The following is a 6,941-nucleotide window of genomic DNA, read 5'->3' as shown; positions in this document are numbered from 1 at the left end:
ACTTTTAGTTTGAATAACTTACAACAACAACTAGTAAAAGAAACTAGTCGCCTTCGAAGAATATCAAAAGAAACCAAAGATATCACAAGAAAGAAAATTATCTTACTACCTTAAGCTATGTACTAGTTAGGGTTGCAAGATACATCTCAAAATAAAATTCACAAAGGTTCAAAAGCACTCACAATAATAATATTAATCTTCAATGTCCTCTACAATGGAAGACAAGCACCCCTTTATATAATAATAGAGAAGGAGCTAGTCAAGACTTCAATAAATGAGAATTATATTCCCTAGAAACATAGAAGACTACCCATACAAAGACCAATGTAGTCAACATACACACAGACCAATGCAAGTCAACATAGATTAAAATAACTATTAAATATATATTCTAGAAACAATTTTTGGGCTTATTTGAGCTGCTAAAAATTCCTCTTTTTGGGGCATATTTGGGCCTCATTCCATCTCTTTTTGGACTGTAATTTGGGCCTCTAAATAGTTGTAAGACTTGGCCTAAAGATCCTCGTTGTGCTGAAACTCTTCTTCTATTATAAGGCACTTTTTAATTGCCAATTGAAGCCTATTAAGCTTGTCTTGAAATTTCTTTGATTGAGACGTTGTCATGGGCCTTCTTGAAACTTCCAGAGCTTCAACCTTCTCCTTTAATGATGTTGAGATGCCATGGATGCTATCACTGTGTTTTTTATACAATTCCGTATAATCTTGGTATCAGAGCGAAGGTTTTGGTTTGTTTTACCAATCCTTTGGTCTTTATTTTGATTATCAACAATTCAAAAAATTAAAAAAATATCCAAAAATAGAAAGTTCTCTGTTCATCCGATATTGTTATCACTGTTTTTTGTGTGTATAGTGCTAAAATTCAAATTCCTTGTTCTCTCTCTAAAGATTTTGGTTCTGAAATTCTAATTTGTTCATTTTCTAAGTTTGAACTACTGAATTTAGGCTGAAATTCGAAGTTACGATTGATTTCGAGGTCATAATTTGATATCCGGCCTTGCCGAGTTCAACGAAGAAGCTGGGTTGTTTTCATTCTGAAATCAGGGTTAAAAAATGATCGATTGGGTGTTTCTTAAATTCACTGGCAAGTCAATTATGATAGCGAAATCTGAAGATTTAGATTGTTATGGGGCTGATTTGTTAGGGTTTGGTCAGAAAACTTTCTAACGGAATCTGCGAAGATCACGACAGGCTGGGTTCTTCTGATAACAAGGGTTAGCTCCGCAGCAGGTCTACAAGCAAGGTAAGTAGGTCCATTACCAGCCGGCTCCGGACCGAAAAGACCTAGTCTTGTCTAGAAATTAATCGTTGGGGATTGTTTTTGTGTTGAATGGAGCTCGTATATCAAATTTGAACTCGTTGTGTGAAGATTTGAGTGAGATTGAACTGAGAATTTTTTGCGGAGCTTGAATCAGTCGAAGAACACTTGTTTCCATTGAAGATCTTCCCGAACTGATTCGAGTCGATTCGAGCAGCTGGTAAATCGAAGAGGACGCCTGTAGAGCTGATTCGAGTTGATTTTAGGTTGAAATTTTTTTGGAGTCGATTCTCTCAAGACGACGAAGAACAGCTGCCACTGATTTGCAACTGAAAATTGCAGCTGTGTTCTCCATTTTCTAGGACTCGTTTGCAACTGAATTATCACCACGAACTTCCAATTCATTCGTCACAACGATTCAGGTTTCATTTCTGAGCTTAAACTTAGCTTGTTTCTGAAAGTTTAAGGAGATCTTAGTTTGTTCTTTTGAAACACACCTGAAAAATTATCTTTGAATTCTGATTTCTAGGAATTTGAGTTGATTATCTCTGCTTGAGCCGAAATTTGTCTTCGTATCTACTGATTGGGATGAATGTGAGAATGGTAAATCGCTTTAGAGTGTCCTGTTGCTATAGTCGAAGTTTGAAGTGAATATCTTCTGAAGTTCTGCTGAAATTTTGCTCTAGTTGCTCAAAAACCTCGACTACATTTCTGAGTTGAGACTGAATTGTTTGAGTTTTAACTGGTTGTTAGCTGCTGCAAGTTTGAAATCGAATTTGAGAAGTTTTGTGGAGTTAAAGTGGATAAGTTGCTTTGTGTTGTTGATAATTCAAGTATTAAACAAAGAAGTTTGGGAGCAAGTTTCTGGAAAGTGAGGTTGTATTCTTACTGCTGAAGTTTGGTAGGGTGAGAGAGGTTGTTTTATGACTGCAGTTTGCTGTCCAGTTAAGTTGCTGAAAATTCTGTACTTTTATCTTGGTTCTGCACTGTGGAGTTTTCCAGTTATTGTTGTTTGGATTTCTGAAAATTTTGATAGTACACTGCTGAACATTAATAGCACTTAAAATGGAAATTTCACCAATTTTGGACAATCCAATTTTCAGGTCTCTTTGTGATCAGTCTTGAGACTGCTACACTATTTGGACTGCTTAATCTACATAAAATTCTGCACTGTCTACAGCTAGAAAATCTAGTTTTGCACCCTATTTGTGCAAGTTAAAGACAACACAGTTTTGCGCAAATGTTTCTGCACAGCTTGGGCTGAAACCTCTGCACTGTTGCAACATATATTTCTGCTCTGTTGAGCTGCTGAAAATCTGCAGTATTTGAAACAATTTCTACACATGTTTTGTTCCAGTTTTGTAACCGTATTTGAGCTGCATTTTATCTCCATAGTTAGGCATAGCTACGGCATATACTACTGTCTTGTTTCTTTTATTGTTTGAGCTGCTGAAACTGCAATTTTCGACTAGCACTGGAGCTAAGAAACTTTGCAGTTTTATGCCCTGTTTCTGCACTCTTTGCGCAGAAAAATCTGCACAATTTGGATTGAATCTTCTGCACTGCTGCAAACAGTCCAGCTTCTGCTGCATTATTTTGCACCAAAGGTACCAGTTAGCTGCTGATTGTCAGTGATGGTTCTTGAACATTGTTGCTGAGTCAATTTGAAATTGTGAAACCTGCAACTTGCTTGAGAATAACAAGTTGGTTGTTAGCTGATTGATTAAGGTTCTGTTTGTTGAAGCTAACGGTTCAGAGAGGTTCCAAGAATCAAATACATTCTTAGTACAACTAATTTTCTACACTGATTGAACTTGAAAGAAGTTGCAGACCTGATCAAGTTTCAGCATTGTTCCGGCACTATGGAGCTGTGTTTGGGAGCCAATTGAACTGTAAATTGAGTTGAAAATCTACAGTATTTTGAGTAGTAAACCTGCCCTGTTTCTACTATGATTGGTTCCAAAATTGCTGACTTTGTTTCTGCTATGGACTGAAAGGTTGAGCATAGTATCAATTCCAGAAGATTGCAACAAGTCCAGAAGTTTCTCCCTAGTTCTCTTTTCTTTCCGGTTAATCTTTTCTTCTTGTTTGTTAATTCTTAACTAGATTAACTTGATATTAGTTCATATTAAGTTTAATTCTAGTTTCTTGTGTGCTTTGTGTATTTCATGCCAATTGTTTCGTGCTTTTATCTTTTACTTTCGTTGTGAATTACTTGGGTCAAGTCTGTTTGCTTTTAATTGTCCGTCCTTGTGAATACACAACTTCCACTCCACCCCGAAGACGGTTGGAACTTGTTGTGAAACCTTGGGACATAAGTTTGCTAGCAATTTTGACATTCACTACTTGAGCGGAAAAAGGCAAGAGTGAATAGGACTTTGAGCACACAAGAGCCAATTGGTGCAAAGTGTGATACACGAGGGTTGAGCGACATCAAGTGAGTTGGTGAGGACTTTTACTACTAACTTGTTTGCTCGTTTTGTAGGTATCATGTAGTACGGACAAACTTCTAGTCCTACTTGTTATCCAAGGAATGAGACTCCGATGCATGAAGTTGTTTCTATGCTTTATGACATAAGCGAGAAGGTTACCAACTTAAGTGAGAAGGTTACCAATATTACCATATGGAAATACCAAATGGATGCAAGGTTGAATTCCATGATAGAGGAATCTCACTTGAGGCAACAAGGAAAGGAGCGTAGTATGACGCGTACTAATTCCTCTACTACACCCTATCCTTCACAAGTGCGACAAATGCTTCAAAGGAAAAATTTGCAACAAAACCAACCCAACCAAATACCACAAAACTTACCAAAGCGACCACATTCACCAAAGGGACCTAGGGACCTTCTTTTCCTCCACCAAACTACCGTCCACCTACCAACTACCAACACCCAACACAAACCACCATTGAGACTTCAAGCACACATACCCATAATTCCACCACCCCAATGACCCAACCTAGACCACCAATGGATCTACCTCCCAAACGTATGCCTCAAGAACCACCAAGGAGGGACAATCTCCCTCCTCCACCACCCATACCACCTCAAGAGCCTCGAATGATTAATAACCCACTTTTTCAATATGATCATGAGACCACCTTGAATGAGTTGGACAACATCCAACAAGTTTTCCATGATAAATATAGGGGTAATAAAGTGAACCAAAGGGGAAGAGGCCAAATGATTTTGAGAACATCCTTGAAAAATGCAAAGAGAAAAAGTAAGGATGAGAGACAAAAGATAGAGAGAAGTAAGGGAGAGAAAAGTGACAACTCTAAAATGGAAAAAGGAAAGAAAGTGTGGAGTGAAGTAAGTGAGTTGTCACAAGAAAAGAATGAAGAGCTTGAAAAGAAAATGAGAAAAAAGAAAGAGGGAAAACAAAAAAGAGTGAGGATTTTCCTTATTCTAATGCTAATAACCTTTCTTCTTTCTCTAGTTGTTTTGTATCTTGTGAAGGAATTTTAGGAGATGAGCCATCAAGTGAAGTTCAATCTACTTTAATGAACTTGGAAGAAGATAAAGCTACCTTTTCAAGAGCTTTTGAAATTTAATGAAGAAGTTCAAGGTAAAGAGAATTTCACTTTAGAAGAGCTTCAAGGTAAAATAGCTTATCCTTCTACTCATGATACTTTAATTGATTGTGGCGACACTTTGAGTTTGAAAGATAGCTATGACATTGATGAGTTTGATACTTCTTTATCTTGTAATGAGAAAAATAGTTATGGCTTGCAACTGGATAGGAGTTCTTGTGCATCATTAGATGATTCTGGTTCTTTGTTTAATGGCTCCTTAGCTAGTGATGTTGTGATGTTGAATCTTATGATACCCCACCTTTATGGGATGATACATGTGATGGTTCTTTTGACTCTACTTTAACTTTGATGGAAGATAGTTTTGACCTTTATGAAGTAATGAGTCAAGAAGAATGTGTTGATTATTATTCTTTAGGTTCTATTTTCATTCCTTTGGCAAAAAGATTCAATTTTTGTGGTGAAATGAGCAAACGTGAGTGTGGAGATGCATTGTTGGAGAGTGAACCATTTAGTTATAATGACATAAATATAAAAGAAGGAAACTTCCATTTGTATTCCAATGAGTTGACTTCTCTTGTATTTGATCTTGATTACTCTTATGCAAATTTATGTGATGATTTTTTTGAGTGTGAAAAGGAACATAAAGTTTTTGATGCTAGAACTAGTATTAATTGCTTTTCTTATCTTATTCCTAATTTTGAAAGAACATTCTCTTTTGCTAATGCTTCTATGAGAAAAGGTAAGAATGTTTGTTTTGGTGTTTTTAGTAACCATTTTGAGCAAAAAGAACCTATGTTTTGTGAAGGGTTCAACAAGAGAAAGTTGCTAAGGGTAAGAAAGGCCTTGAACTAACACTTTGGCATACTTTTTGTCAAGAGCTTTTTTTTGCCCAAAAGCAAGAATGGTATGTACGTTTGGCTTATGCTTATCTTGTGTTTATCTAAGTCCAGACTTTTAACTTTGAGTATTGTGATATTCTTTATATGATGATTCATGATGAGCTTGGCATATCTCTTAAGTTGACATGTGAAGTTGTTGGAAAGTGTGTAGATATTTGGGGATTAAAATTTGTGTTTGACCCCGGAATTGCTTCTTATCTTGGTGAAGTGTCTTTGTTTGGGTTGGAGAGTATGATTTTTATGCTTCTTATGACACTTGGTTATACTATAAAAGTGTGCCCTTTGTTGAGGATCTTACAAGGTTGTGGTTTTGTTGGAAGCATGAAACTTTAGACTCTCTTGATTCTTTCATGAGTATTATTTTTCTTATAATCAGGTTTGTGTTGGAGTTGTGTTCTTTATAGATTATGACACTTGGCTATATCATAAGAGTGTTACTTTTGAGTGCCAAATTGCGATCTTTGATCTTTTAGCTTGGACATACAATGCTTTGATTCTTGTGATTGGCTTGGTACTTATGTTTGCCTCTTTCTTGGTTTTGCAAGGTCCAAATTCGAGGATGAATTTCTTCAAGTGGGGGAGGATGATACATGCCGGATGAGCATGCCTAACTATTTCCAAGTCAACATCATAGCATTGGAGTGCTTTAAAGGAGTCAAGATCAAAAAGGCTATACTTGTAATAATTGAGTAAGCTCCTTAGAATTAACTTAGCCCTTAAGGCTTTTATTGTGGGTTATTTGTAGCTAAATACCTACTCCAGTATAAATAGCCCTTAAGGCTTTTATTTTAGGTAGACTTGATGAATTATAAACTTGAAGACATGCAAGTCTCACCTTTTATCCTTATCTTTTAATTAATGCATTTTTGTTTACGCCTTTAATTTCTTTATTGCTTTCATTAGTGTTAAATTAGTTTTAGTTGGTGAGCAATTAGTAGTGAATGCTTAATTGCTTAATTACTTTATCTGAATTTTTAAGAGTTGCCAATCTCTTGAGGGTTTCATAGCTTAGGGTTACAGCTGATTGAGTTCATAGAGATAATTAGGCTTCATATCCTAATTGGTTCTTGTTCTTCCAATCAATTGTAGGTCTAGCTCTTATGTTCATAGCTTAGGATTACAATTGATTGAGTTCATAGAGGTAATTAGGTTTCATATCTTAATTGGTTCTTGTTCTTCTAATCAATTGTAGGTCTAGCTCTTATTTTTGATTCCATGTGTTCTTGCT

At 36.2% G+C, this 6,941-nt stretch overlaps 1 long non-coding RNA gene across 1 annotated transcript; it reads left to right on the top strand.

The window, feature by feature from the left end:
- On the top strand, positions 682–6,590 carry LOC109225604. The gene is made up of 2 exons (XR_002067947.1): positions 682–1,698; positions 1,806–6,590. It is a non-coding gene; the product is annotated as an uncharacterized LOC109225604 (long non-coding RNA).

This window comes from Nicotiana attenuata, chromosome 5, assembly GCF_001879085.1.
Source record: "Nicotiana attenuata strain UT chromosome 5, NIATTr2, whole genome shotgun sequence".
Lineage (NCBI taxonomy): Eukaryota > Viridiplantae > Streptophyta > Magnoliopsida > Solanales > Solanaceae > Nicotiana > Nicotiana attenuata.
Note: the sequence above shows the minus strand (reverse complement) of the source record. Positions and strands in the feature narration are given on the sequence as shown.